At 53.6% G+C, this 12,856-nt stretch overlaps 1 protein-coding gene across 1 annotated transcript in view; it reads right to left on the bottom strand.

The window, feature by feature from the left end:
• The window catches only part of PSD2 (pleckstrin and Sec7 domain containing 2), a 48,114-nt gene extending 38,660 nt beyond the window's left edge, over positions 1-9,454 (bottom strand). Inside the window, exon 1 of the mRNA XM_066343209.1 lies at positions 9,303-9,454. The gene's annotated coding sequence lies outside the window, so the exon portion shown is untranslated. The remainder of the gene's footprint in view (positions 1-9,302) is intronic.
• Positions 9,455-12,856: the final 3,402 nt, after the last annotated feature.

Genomic DNA, 12,856 nt, shown 5'->3' with positions numbered 1-12,856 from the left:
GCCCACAGGCCTGGGGGCAAGGTTCAGGGCAGCTAGACCATCATTGGGCAACTGGGATCAAACCATTCTGCTTTGGGAGAAGCCAAGAGCAAGCAAGGGACAACCCAGAGGTTCAGGCTAGATTGGGGTTTGGGGAAGACAGGCACTCACCTTGACAACAGCCATACCTAGGCACATCAGGCAGCTGGGAGGTTTGGGGAGATCAGGGTGTTTGGGCCCACTTGTTGGAAATGGGGGCTCAGGAGGCAAAGGTAGGATAAGAGAGCCTGGAGGGTGATCACGGGTGCTTGGAACCCAGGCAGGCTATGTCAAGGAGGCTGGGATCAGAGAAAATCATCTTAGAATGTCAGTATAGAGGCAAAGCTGAGGCCACAGTTGTCCCAGGGAGCAGGACTGAGAGCCAAGATACTCTGGTTTTGCCTCCAAAGTGTGATAGAAACTTGGGTGAATGAAACCCCTCATTCCCGTGGACGTCAGAGATCCCTAACAATTTCCTAGTCTTGCACCTCTTTGAGCATCTGCTGACACTGTGGATCCCACCCCAGACAGACTGTCACATATGTGCACAGATTTTGGGTATTTTTTGAGAGACTCATGGACCTCTATAGCCCATTCATAGGCTCTAGGCATGAACCCCAACCTGGAAAATCCCCATGACCTTCTGCCTCTGATAGTGAACATTCAGAGAAAGTTCTATGAGGGCTACTTAGAAAATTTTAAAAATCTGAAAACCTTTCCCTCTCAAACCTATTCTCTGCCCACTGGGAACCCACCCGAACATCCCCATTGGTCCCACTGCCCTTCCCCAAAATTCTTACTGTACTGACTACCTAGCTCACCAGATTTTAGCACATAAGTTGGGGTCTTCACAAACACACACACACACACACGTACACAGTTAAATAAGATGATCAGTGAAGAGGGCTGGCATGCGATAGGTGCTCAGAACAGGCCTTAGCCAGCCTTGCCTACACCGTTCCTGGGCATGCCAGGACTCCACAGAACCCGCTGGGCCACTGACAGCGTGGCCCACAGAGTGACAGGAAGACACCTCAGAGAGCTCACTGGATCACACAGCTCACCAGGCTTCCCCTCCCCAGGCTCTGCAAGCCAGGGAGTCTGGAAGTCAGGACCTTCCTGTCATCCCAGAGCTCTAAGTACCCTTCCTAGACAAAGATCAACCTGGGCACGAAACCCTCGATGTTTGTTTCAACTGCCCAGGGCAGGGAGGTGCTCAAGATAATACAGACGGGATGTCTACCCAGGAGCCTCGGGAACTTGCCTGCCTCCCTTTCCCAAAGTGACCCCAATTCCTCCTAACCCACTTGGTCTTCCCAGCTTGGCCCACCTTGTGCAGCAACAAGTTCCTCAGACTGGGACAGTCAGAGCAGAGGGCCGTTGCCCCTCCTGTGCAGTCAGAAAGACCTGGCTTCAAATCCCAGCCCTGCTACCCACAAGCTCTGCCCCCTCAGGGAAAGTTGCCCACCTCTCTGAGCCTCAGTATCCTCCCCTGGAAAAAGGGGAGTGCGCACAGCATCTGCCTTGCAGAGCTGGCGTGGGTGCAGTGCTCAGCTCAGAGCTGGCCCCAAGTGCTCAGAGAAGGGCCACAGCTACTACTTCCCAGAATCCTGTCTCAGGTCTGCAGGGGAGCGGGCTGGCTGCCCACGCTGGGTGTGGGACGCAGAGGAGAGCAGCACGGGCAGCACAGGACACTCTGGGCCCCGTTCTCAGCAACCTGCCAGAGCAGATTCTAAAGCAGGGACTCCAGAGGCCCAGCCTGACGAGAGTCAAGGCAGAAGTTCCTGGGGAAGGGGGGCCAGGGGGGGGTCAGAGAGAGCCCTCCACCTTTTCCTGGGACCCCCCCGACATGCCCACCCCAGGACAGGCATCCCCCTAGCTTTCCATCTAAAGGCACAAGCACCACACCAGGTGCGGTGCAAGGGCCAAGTGCCTGGGCCTCCCTTAAAGGCATCCATCTCCTCTAGGTGTTGCCAATCTGGGCTCATTAAGGAGCCCAGCACCACCCTGCTTTCCGCCTCTCATTTTGGCCCTTGAGGAGCCAGCTTGCCTTGCGCTGTGAAGATCTGCAAGGCCACCTCTTTCTCGTGGTCGGGCAGACAGAGGTCCCTGGGTGATCGGTGCACATTTGCATTTTATCTGCATGTGCCCTGCAGCCTGCTGGGACTTTCAGGGGTCCTGGGCCCAGCTCCACAAAGGTCACCCCTTGACAGCTCCCTGCTTGCTTCTCTCCCCACCCCCAAGCCACTTGGCACCCTCATTTTCTTATCATTTGCATATATCTGCATGCTGGTTTAGAGAGCCCTCAACACTGCTGAAATTCACAATGTCCGCTGTCAAATCCCACATCATGTTTATAACTGGTGACTGTACCCCCAGCTGACTTCCCTAACAGGTGAGCCCTCAGTTATCTGGGACCACAAAGGACTAGGCTGTTCAGATGAAGTGACTGGCCACCGTCTGTCTTCTGGAGCTCCAGAAGACCCCTAGAACTCACTCTGCTTCTTGAGCCTCATTTGACCAATGAGCCTGTGAGTTGACAGTTGAACCCCAAGAGTCTATAACGTACTGACCAAGTGCAAACCCTCTCAACCAAGCCTGCTTAGCTGAGATGCCTGTGGCAAGGAAGGGGGCGGACCCCAGAGGCCCAATCTCTGAGCAGCCTCCCCCCAGTCTAGTTCAACAGCCAGAAGAGATGAACCAAGAAATTTCATCTTCCTTTCTCTTTGCCCAATTTTCACTTACCCTGTACTCTCTAGATCCTCATATTTTCTCTCCACTCCCTCCAAGGAAACCCCTCACCCTCCCTGCCTCATCCCCTGTGACCCTCCTCTCCACTCCCTCCCCAACCTCTTGATTACATAGTTCCATTTAACCCCTTGCTTGCCAAGTCCCCTTCCCCTTCTCCCCTCTTCCCTGTCCTCTCCTCTCTACCTTAGGACTCCAGCAGGGTCTGACGAAGGCTATGGTCTCCTGGGGCTGGTTAGGGCCAGCAGCATGTGGTCCAAAGTGAGCAGGTGTGAAAGGAGAGTGCTGGGCCATTCCACTATCACCTCCTTCTCTCAGTCTCTGAAACTGTCCCTCCTATTCACCCATAGCCCATTGATGGAGATCTGGCTGCTGGTATAAGCCTCACTCCCTGATGGGGTAGGAGAGAAAGAGTCAGAAATGACAGCAACATCTGGGCCCTGAGCATCCAGGACTGAGCTTCCATTCCTGAGACAGGAAAGACTGGGTGGAACGGGTTTGGGGAGGAAGGCTGGAGCTCAGCTCTGGACAAGCTGAGACTGAGGTGTCTAGGAGACATAATTGTTCAGATGCTGAGTAGGCTACTGGAGCTGAGAAAAGAGGTCAAATTTTGGGATTTAAATTTGGTAGCTGGAAGCATGGAGGTGATGCTTAAAGCCACAGGACTGGATGAGATGGCACAGAAGTGAATGAAGACGAAAAGAGCAGCCAGGCTAGGATTGAATCCTGGGTTACTCCAAAATTAAGATCTGGGGGTGAGAGAGAAGGAGACTGAGAGGAGCAACCCATAAAGTCAGAGGGAAAGAGGAGAATGAATAGATATCCGGAGGTCAAGAAATTTGTCAAGGAAGAGGGAGCGATCGAACGTGTCAAATGCCACAGATGAGGACCAAGAATTGGCCATTGGGTATAGCAACATGGAGGTCATTGGAGACCTTGAGACCAGTAAGTGAAGAGGAAGGGAGTGAAAGATCAATTGGAATGAAGTCAAGAGAGAATGGGAGGCTGACCGGTGGTAGTGCAGTGGCTAAAGCATCGACTTGGAACACTGAGGTTGCAGGTTCAGAACCCCGGCTTGCCCTGTCAAGGCACATACGGAAGCAACTACAAATTGATGCTTCCCATTCCTCTCCCCCACCTTTCTCTCTTTCTCTTCTTTCTCCTCTCTCTAAAATGAATAAATAAAAATCTTTTTTAAAAAAAGAGGGAGAGGGAGAGAATGGGAGGAGATGACATGAGACAATGAGTCTAGACAACCTTTCTGGGGAGTTTTGCTGTAAACAGGGAACAGAGAGATAGATGCAGTGGTACCTAGCTGGAAGAGACAAGAGAGCCATCTTTTAAGATACGAGGAACAACAGCAAGGTATCTGCTGATGGAATGATCAGTAGAGGGGGGACCCATAATGTAGGAGGGGGCTGTGCCGGAGCAATGTCCTCAAGTAGGCGCAAGGGGACAGGATCTAGTGCACAAGCAGAGGGATGGCCTTAACCAGGAGGAAGAACACGTCAACCAGTGACAGGAGGAAGGCAGAGCAGTGGGTAGATGCCGGCAGATGGGTAAATGTAGCACAAGGAGTCTGAGAAAATTCTGGTAGCTTCTATTTTCTCAAAGAAGTAGGAAGCGATGTTAGTAGCTGTGAGGGAGGACTGGAGGAGGGGCTTGGGCTGAGGGCAGAAGAGAAAGTTTGAAGTAGTCATCAGGTAGGGGGATGGGGAAGGACTCGGGACCCTTGGTGGGATTGCAAGACAATACTGAGGACCCACCTGAAGCTCATGATTTTGAACTTGAAGCGAGAGACCAGTCGGGGTAGAGGTCTTTCTCAGCCCCGTTCAGTACACAGCTCAGATGTGGAACAGGCAGGCGATGGGTCTGACCAGGGCTGGGATTTTACCAAGCAAGCATGAAGAAGCAAGATGAGGTAAGAGTGTTGGGGGGCCTGCAAGGGAGGGATTACCCTGACTTATAGAGGCACTGCCTCTGAGCCAGCCCGACCTCCCCTTACGATGCCTGAAAGCCCACCGTCCATTCCCTGCTGTGAGGGAGGCATGACCTCCCTCTACCCTCATCTCAAAATGAGCTTCTAAGAGGGTGGCCACAGATGACCACCAGGACCTGGGGAAACGAGCTTTTCCTCCGAACTAGAAAGAACCTCGGACCTCATATGCTTAAAACCACATTCCCCATCTCCCTTCCCTAGCCACCACACACAACAGCTCTCACCCTAACTGGACCCCAGTGCTCAGCCATTCTGACTCCGAAATCGCTCCTTACTCCATCCCTACCTGCCACATCCCAGTCCCAGCCAGGCAACCACACCACCAAGTCCATGCCCTCTGTATGCCACACATAGCAGCCCTGAACCCAGTGTCCGGCATCTTATGCTGGACCTCATCATGGCCTCCTAACTGGGCTCTTATCCACCATGCTGACCTGGCCAACCCCACTCCATTCTCCTCAGAGCGTCTTTTCCATATCTGCCCCATCACTACCTTCTTCACACCCTCCCGTGGCTCCAGGTGGCCAGCTACCACCCAGGTGCCACCTCCTTTCTCCTTGTCTTGCCCCCTCCCTCTATTCCCCTTCTTGTGTCCCTCAGTTCTTTCTCTGGGCCTCGCCCCCACTCTGACAGCACCTTCTCTAAGTTGTAGCTCACCCCACCCCCACCCCAAGGTTGTGAGCTCCTTGAAGGCCCTACCAGTGACTGCTTACTTGGCCTTCTCCAGCTCATGGTCTGAAGTAGGGGTTTGGGCAGTTTTGCTAACCAGGTGCATGGATAACCAGGTGGATGAAGCTTCCGGAGATAGGGAATAGGGACAAATGGGATTGAAACAAAGGGACTTCTTAGCCAAGTGACCTAACTTAGCACCACCTTTATAGGACAAGCTAATGACATGTGCCTCCTGATGGGATGTGCTGAGAAGGACACAGAATCACCTATAGGATATTCGTGTGTGTGTGCGCGTGCACGCGTGTGTCAGAGACAGAGAGAGTCAGAGACAGACAGGCAGCAGGAAGGGAGAGAGATGAGAAGCATCAATTCTTCCTTGTGGCCTGTTGTTCATTGATTACTTTCTCATATGTGCTTTGGCCGGGGGGCTACAGCTGACCAAGTGACCCCTTGCTCGAGCCAGCAACCTTGGGCTCAAGCTGGTGAGCCTTGCTCAAACCAGATGAGCCCGCACTCAAACTGGGACCTCAGGGTCTCAAACCTGGGTCCTCCACATCCCAGTCCGATGCTCCATCCGCTGCACCACCACCTGGTCAGGCTCACCTATAGGATATTCTTGCAAAAAAAAAGTTTAACCTGAATCTACTCATGAGGAAGCAACAACACAAATCCAGAATGTGGAAGGAACATTCTATAAGAGAACTGAGCAAGATTCTAAAAGTGACAATGTCATACGACCTTAAGAAAAAAACAGAAGGATTGTTCCAGATTAAAGGAGACTAAAAAGATATAACTAAATGTAATGTGTGATGCTTGATCAAAAAAAATTTTTAACAGCTATAAAGGACATTACAGGGACAACTAGAGAAATTTGAATATAGATTACATATTAGGTTAAATTGTATCATTAATTTCTTAGGTATGTATTTCTTAGGTATGTAATAGTATAGTCATTATGCAGAAAAATGTCCTTGTCTCAGGAAATTCATGCTCAAGTATTTAGAGGTGAAAGGATATGATGTCTGCAACTTATATTCAAAAGGTTTTAAGAAAGAGAAAAAAATATGGGCAAAATGTCAACAATTGGCACATCTAGTTCTCTAGGTGAGGGGTATATAGGTGGGTGTTCATTGTACTATCAGATTTGACAAGACAAAAAGTTAGGGGGGAAAGGGAAGGAACGGAGGGAGATACCCCAAAGAATGGAGTTCAGGGCCTGGCTGGATGGGGTAGGAGAGGGAGAGAGGGCAGTCTTTCCCTCCAACAGCCCACAAGCTGGGCTGTAGGCCTGGCCTAGACTGGGCTGATGCCGGAGTCACCAGTGGCCTGACAGACAAAGCCCTGGAGTAGCTTACCATCTAATGAGGGTCAAGACCTCAAGAAAGTGGACTTAGCTACGAGCAAACCCACTTAGGGGGACAAGGGCTTTGCAGGAAACTGCCAGTTCCCAGGATACCAGTAAGGCAGCCCGTAGCAAGGACAGGGTTGGCAGAAACATGGACCCTGCGCCACCTCTGCCTGAACTGTGGCAAGGAATCAGGCCTGCCCAAGCCTACCCCTCCCCAAACACCCCTCAAGGGGTGACAGCCTGAGTATATCCTCCCATGTGAGAAGCCAAGCTAAATATGGAGCCTCAGACATAAGATGCCACTCAAAACAGATTTCCCTGGAAAAGACCATCTGGCAAAGGATGTCTAGAACATCGTCTATCGAGAGAAGTAGTGTCATTCTTCTGCAAGTTGATGTCAGAATGGGGATGTCTCTATCCCACCTCTTTAAAAGACCCCAGCCTAGTGCCTCAGTTTCCATCAAAGTCACCCCCTTACTCCAAGTGGAAAGGCACTCAGTCCCATCTCCCTCGTTACTGACATCTGTGAAGAAGAGAATGAGACTGGGGACAAGTCCAAACTTCCAACAGTTCTGCTCCGATGCTAATCCTGATCCTGCCACTTCCTACCTAGATGACGTTGAACAAGCAACTTCTCCCTGAGCCTCAGTATCCTCTTCCATAAAATGGGAATAATGGGGCACCTCCCTTTACAAGCTGCTGTGTGTATCCTCAGCACCATGGTTGTACTTGATATATGGAAGCTGGGCGAGGTACTATCCCCCAATCCCTCTCAGTCCTATCAAGAGCAGGAAGTCCTTCCCATCCAGCTTTGCTGCCTCCCTTCAGGAAACACTGTGGTCAGGTCAGCTTCAGGAACGCGTGCCCCATCACTGTCGCAGCAGGACACTTAGCAGAAGGGAAACCTCTCAGTCTGGTACAGGCACGCGTGGGACCAGAAGATACAAGCCACCCAAGCATTGAGGCTTCAGCCTCTACAAGAGCCAGCAGCAAGGAGGCATTCCAAGGATATTACATTCTTCTACCTTTAGCTGGGCCACTACCCACCTACTCACCTCAATGTGTGGGAACCCTCTGGTTCAGACCACACCCTGGGGAGCTGCCATGTTTCAACCAGGACCAAACTGCAATAACCCGGTTCAAAAGCCCCTGCCTCTCACTATATACAGGGGAAAGGGGGCTCTTGGGAGGGGAGGTCTCTCTTCCAAAGATGCAGGCTGGAGAGAAGAAGGCAGCTGGCCCATTGTACTGATTCAGCGATCACAGGTCACAGAACATGTAGCTTCCCTAGGAGGGAGGGTTCCTAACCTCTCAAGGGAGGGAGTAGAAGAATGGCTATATCTGCTCAGGGCTGGGATTTGGCCTTGGAAGGGGTCCCAGAGCCCCTTATAAAGCCACTCTCCCTCAAGCTGCCTGAGTACCCCTCTCATTAAGCAGCTTTTGTTTCCCAGGTCTGGAAGAAAGAGCTGGGGAACCCAAGGAAGTTCATATGCCTCTCCAAAAACCCAGGCTGCCCATCTGTCCTGGCCAAACCCTGAGCCCTCTCCCTGCTCTGCATTCACCCACCCATCAAGCTTAGCCTGAGTTATCCTGAGCCAGAAATCTCAGCCCCACTTCCATTTTGGCTAGTACTTCAACCCCCAGTTATTCCAGGCCCCCCAAGTTGGCCCCAAGATGAAGAGGTGAGGCAGTGTCTATGCAGAGATAATACCCCCAGTTCTGACTCAGGCAGCTCCCAGATCCTCCAGGACAGCAAGAGTCAGCTTATCTCCCCCCAGGAGGGGACCAGCTGGAAAGGGTGGTTCCCACATCTGGACTCCCTGCCTTACCCCAGCCCCAGCAGCAGGCTCCAAGGACCCCTCCCTCCCTGCACTGCCACAGCCATTATGCCTCCTCAGCCTTGCCCACTGCCTACCACGCCCCCATGCAAGCCCCTGATCTAACAGCAGAGCTGAGAGGGGGAGGCCTGGCTGCCAAGCCAGGCTGTCAAAGTTGGGAAACTGGAAACAGAAATAAATCCTCAAAGCTGCTCCATGGTAAAGGTGGCTACTGGCAGGCCCAACACCCGATACTCCAGGTCCCCAGCCACCAAGCTCTCATTGACGCCCTATCAATGCACACATACACACTTAGATTATACAAAAGGGGGGATCTGGAGACAGAGCCCAGGAGACAATTGGGCCAGCCGGCCCTTACCCTCCCTGCAGGCTGGCCTGGGGCTTTCTAGCAGTGCCCCCACTCCCTGGCCCAGACCCGGCCATCCCCGAGCTTCCTCTTTCGGCCCCATCTCCATGACAACCGTATCCTTCCGATGCTCCAGTCGCCACGGAATTGATCTGGAAACGTAGCTTTGTTAGCAGACCCTGCCTGGCACAGAGGGCGGAGGGCGGCGCCCCAGCAACCAGCCTGCATGCCCCCCCCCCGCACTCCCTCCCGGCCCCAGCCCGGCTTTGGGGAGGGACGGGGTCCCGGAGCACACAGGCTCTAGGGACAAGGTGGCCCAGCGGCCCCACTCACCGCTCCTGGCCCCAGTCACCGGGTCCAACCTCTCACGGCGGGGCCATGCGGAGGCTGCCGCCGGACTGACCGTCCCACTCCTCCGATGCTGCCTGTCGGGGCAACGGCGCCCGCTTCTGTCGCTTCAGGTGTCGGAGCCGCGCTGTGGAGAAGCTGAGCAGAGAAGAGGGGACTGACAGCAGGAGGGAGGGAGGGAAGAGAGATGGAGGGAGGAGCGGGAGGGGCGGGGAAGGGCGGGGGCACTGCAGGCGGCGGGAGTGGAGCCGGGAGGCCACAGCGGCCACCTTAGCCAGCTGGCCCACCACGCCTCCGCACCAAGGGCCAGACCGCGTGCCCTGCCCCGGCCCGGGGCGGTGTGGCCAGCCCAGTGGTGCACGGCCCGTGCCGGCCCTTTAAGGAAGTGGGGGAAGGGAGCGCCGAGAGGTTCCGCCCCCCTTCCCCAGCCCCGCCAGCCCCAGCTGTGCTCTAACCCGGCCCCCCTCTTAGGACCCTCGGGTCCCAGACCCTGAGCTCTCAGGATCCGCTCACCCTTCTCCAGGTGAAGGAAGGAGCGGTCTTTGCCCTCCTCCTGTGTGTGCCCTCCTCCTGCCTGCCCTCCATACCCCTATCCACCCTGGGAGGCCGGACCCTGACAGGGAAGCGACCCTGGAGTGCAGGGGGCAGACAAGGCGGATGACCCCAGAAGGAGACAGAGCGCTACCTATCTACCTGCCACGAGAAAGACAGAGGGACAGACAGGCCTGGGATATGGGGTGAGAAGAAGGACTAGACAGAGCTGCAAGGGGTAAGGGGTACAGAAGAGGGACGAGGGAAAAGACCCTGAGGGAGGAGGTAAGGAGTGGGTCCAGGCAAGGATTCAGAGTCCCAGCACCAGGTCAGGGTATGGCCACTGTAGGCAGAGAGGCAGAGGGTGCTCTGGGCTGTGGAAACCATCTCCCAAGTAACCTGGCCCACAGACCCTCCCCATGCTAGTGACCACCTCGAAGCCCCCTCCCACGCCAGGACCCTAGCTCTGAAGAAAAAGGTTAACAGTATTGTACCTGGGCTAGACACCAAGAACTTCTGGCTGTGAGGTTCCGGCAGAGCAGGATTCCACCTCTGGGGAGAAAATAAGGGGCCCCAGCGGTATGGATCTAGGGAGACCAGGAGCTGGGGGAAGGAGAGGAGGGTGAGCAGGCCCCAGTCCCACAGAGAAGGGAGCTCAGAGACTGGCCTTATCACAGGAAGCCACTTTCTACCTCTCTCCTTCCACTCCAGCCCCCAGGGGCTGCTGGCTGTAACCAACTCTTTCCTGCCTTCAGGCCTCTGCAGGGGCTCCACCCTCTGCCTGGTCAGGCCTTTGGTCCTGCTGTGCTCAATGAACTCTGACTCAATTCTCAAGTCCCTCCCCCTGACCTTCTTCCTACCCTAACACACATAGACAGTCAGGGACCCTCTACTTAGGGAACAGGGTAAGAGAAGGGAGCGGATTTGCTGAGCTACTAGGTGTGTCTAAGCTGTGCAGGATGGCTTAATTGGAGGTGCCAGGTCTGAGCAGTGATTAGTCTCCTCCCTCTTCAAGCTGGGCCACAGCTAGAGCTGAGGTTTCAGCAACCATGGTGACACTTCTACCATGTGCCGGATCCTCACTGAGTGCTTTCCATGTGTTAAATTTAATCCTCAAAACAACCCTGAAACCATTTGAGGCACCAGAAGCATAAGCCACTTGCTTAAGATCCCAGGAGGTCTGACCCACAGACACAGCTGGGCAGTTGAGAGGGTACTCTGGCCACACCCTTTCCGTTCCCATCAATCCCTAGGACATCCCCACAGAACCCAGACATAAGGGGTCACTCCATTGTAGACACCCAGGATCTTCTTGAAGGGCACAAAGGGAGTATGGTTTCCCTGATGTCCTGCCCTCTGCCTTCTGCCCTCTGCTACCTGTAGTCAAGGCTGGGTGGCAACAGGCAACCAGTAAGGACTGTGGGGGGAAGTGAGGTGACAGGACTTTGCTTCCACACTCCCCAACCTCAGGACCCATGACCTCAAATCACAACTGAACCATACTTCTGAGTGCTTTAGTACCTCATCTACCCAATGGGGATGCTCATCCCGCCCCTGCCATGAGGCTGGGGTGAGGATGAAAGGAGCGGATGTGGTCATGCCCACCCACCCAAGACCGGGCACACAGACACACTAACAGGCCACAGCCATTCCAGTTGGAATGAGTGGCTTCTGCATGGAATGGATTATGTCGTCTCTGTCCACCGAGATGGACTGTGAGGCCCCTGAAGGCAAAATCTGCCTTGTTCACAATGTATTCTCAGCACCTAACACACAGCATAGTTCAATAAATACATATAGAAAGGAAGAAAGAAAGGAGGGAGAAATGAGGGAGATAACGACATCTCTCACTTAATCTGGACCAGCTAGTGCTCAAGACCTAGTCCCTGGCTAGATCTGCTCCCATCCTTGGCAGTTCTGGAAGCCTGCTGCAGTAGCCATGAGAAGGCCAGGAGACCTGGGTTCTAGTCTGCCCTCTGCTGTCTCCTGGCTGTGTGACCATGGACAGCTATATCCCCTCCCTGAACCTCACTTTCCCATGCCAAGTAGAACTAATGCAAAGGACCATCACAGGCCACAGGTGGGCTGTATGAGAGTGCTTTGAATGTCATGGACAAGGAGAGAGAGTTATCACTATTCCTCGTAGTTATTTTTGTCTCTTGAAAGTGAACAGGGACAGTGTCTTGCCAGCCAGCAGCCAAAATGCATGATATTCTAGGAAAAGAATAATCTACAGCTTTTGCCCATTCCTCCAAGTGACTTCCCTTTCCTCCCCTCCCCCCATCCACCTGAGGGTGAGTCTCAGGAAGGCGGGTGCTGGAAGCTGGACAGCGGCAGGGAACACAGTTCCCAGACCACTCATCCCAACTAAAAGCGACCTCCTCTGCCTCATCACAGTAAACGTTACCACCACCCTCCCTGCAGCTCAGGCCGAAAGACTGGGAGTCCTCCTTGCCTCTATTTCTCTCACATTCCACATCCCTCGACAAATACTATGGGGTTTACTTTCAAAGCGTATTGTGAATTGGCCACTTCTCATCATCTCCACTGTCACCACCCTGGCCAGAGCCATCATCACCTCTTAGCTGGAATATTACTATAGCCTCCTAACCAGTCTGCTGCTTCCACCCAGCTCCACTACTGACATTCCCAACACAGCAGCCAAAGGGATCCTGTTAAATGTAACTCAGATCATGTCGCTCCTCTACTCCAATTCCTCCACTGGCTTGCATATCACTAAGAGTTAAACCAAGTTGAGGCCAGTGTGGCTGGAAAGAAGGTCAGAAAGGTGGTGGGGGCCAGGTCATGGAGGACCTTGCAGCCACACTGGCCTTCTCACTCTTCTTCAAGCACACCAAGCATGTTCCTGCCTCAGGACCTTTGCACTTGCTATTCTCTCTGCCTAAAACACTCCTCCCCCAGGTAGCTGCATGACTCACCTCACTCCTTCACCTGTCTACTCAAATGTCACCTTCCCTCAGTCACATCTCCCTTTTGTCTGCTTTCTT

The sequence above is a fragment of the Saccopteryx leptura genome, chromosome 6, assembly GCF_036850995.1.
Source record: "Saccopteryx leptura isolate mSacLep1 chromosome 6, mSacLep1_pri_phased_curated, whole genome shotgun sequence".
NCBI lineage: Eukaryota > Metazoa > Chordata > Mammalia > Chiroptera > Emballonuridae > Saccopteryx > Saccopteryx leptura.
This window is presented reverse-complemented; position numbering and strand designations above follow the sequence as displayed.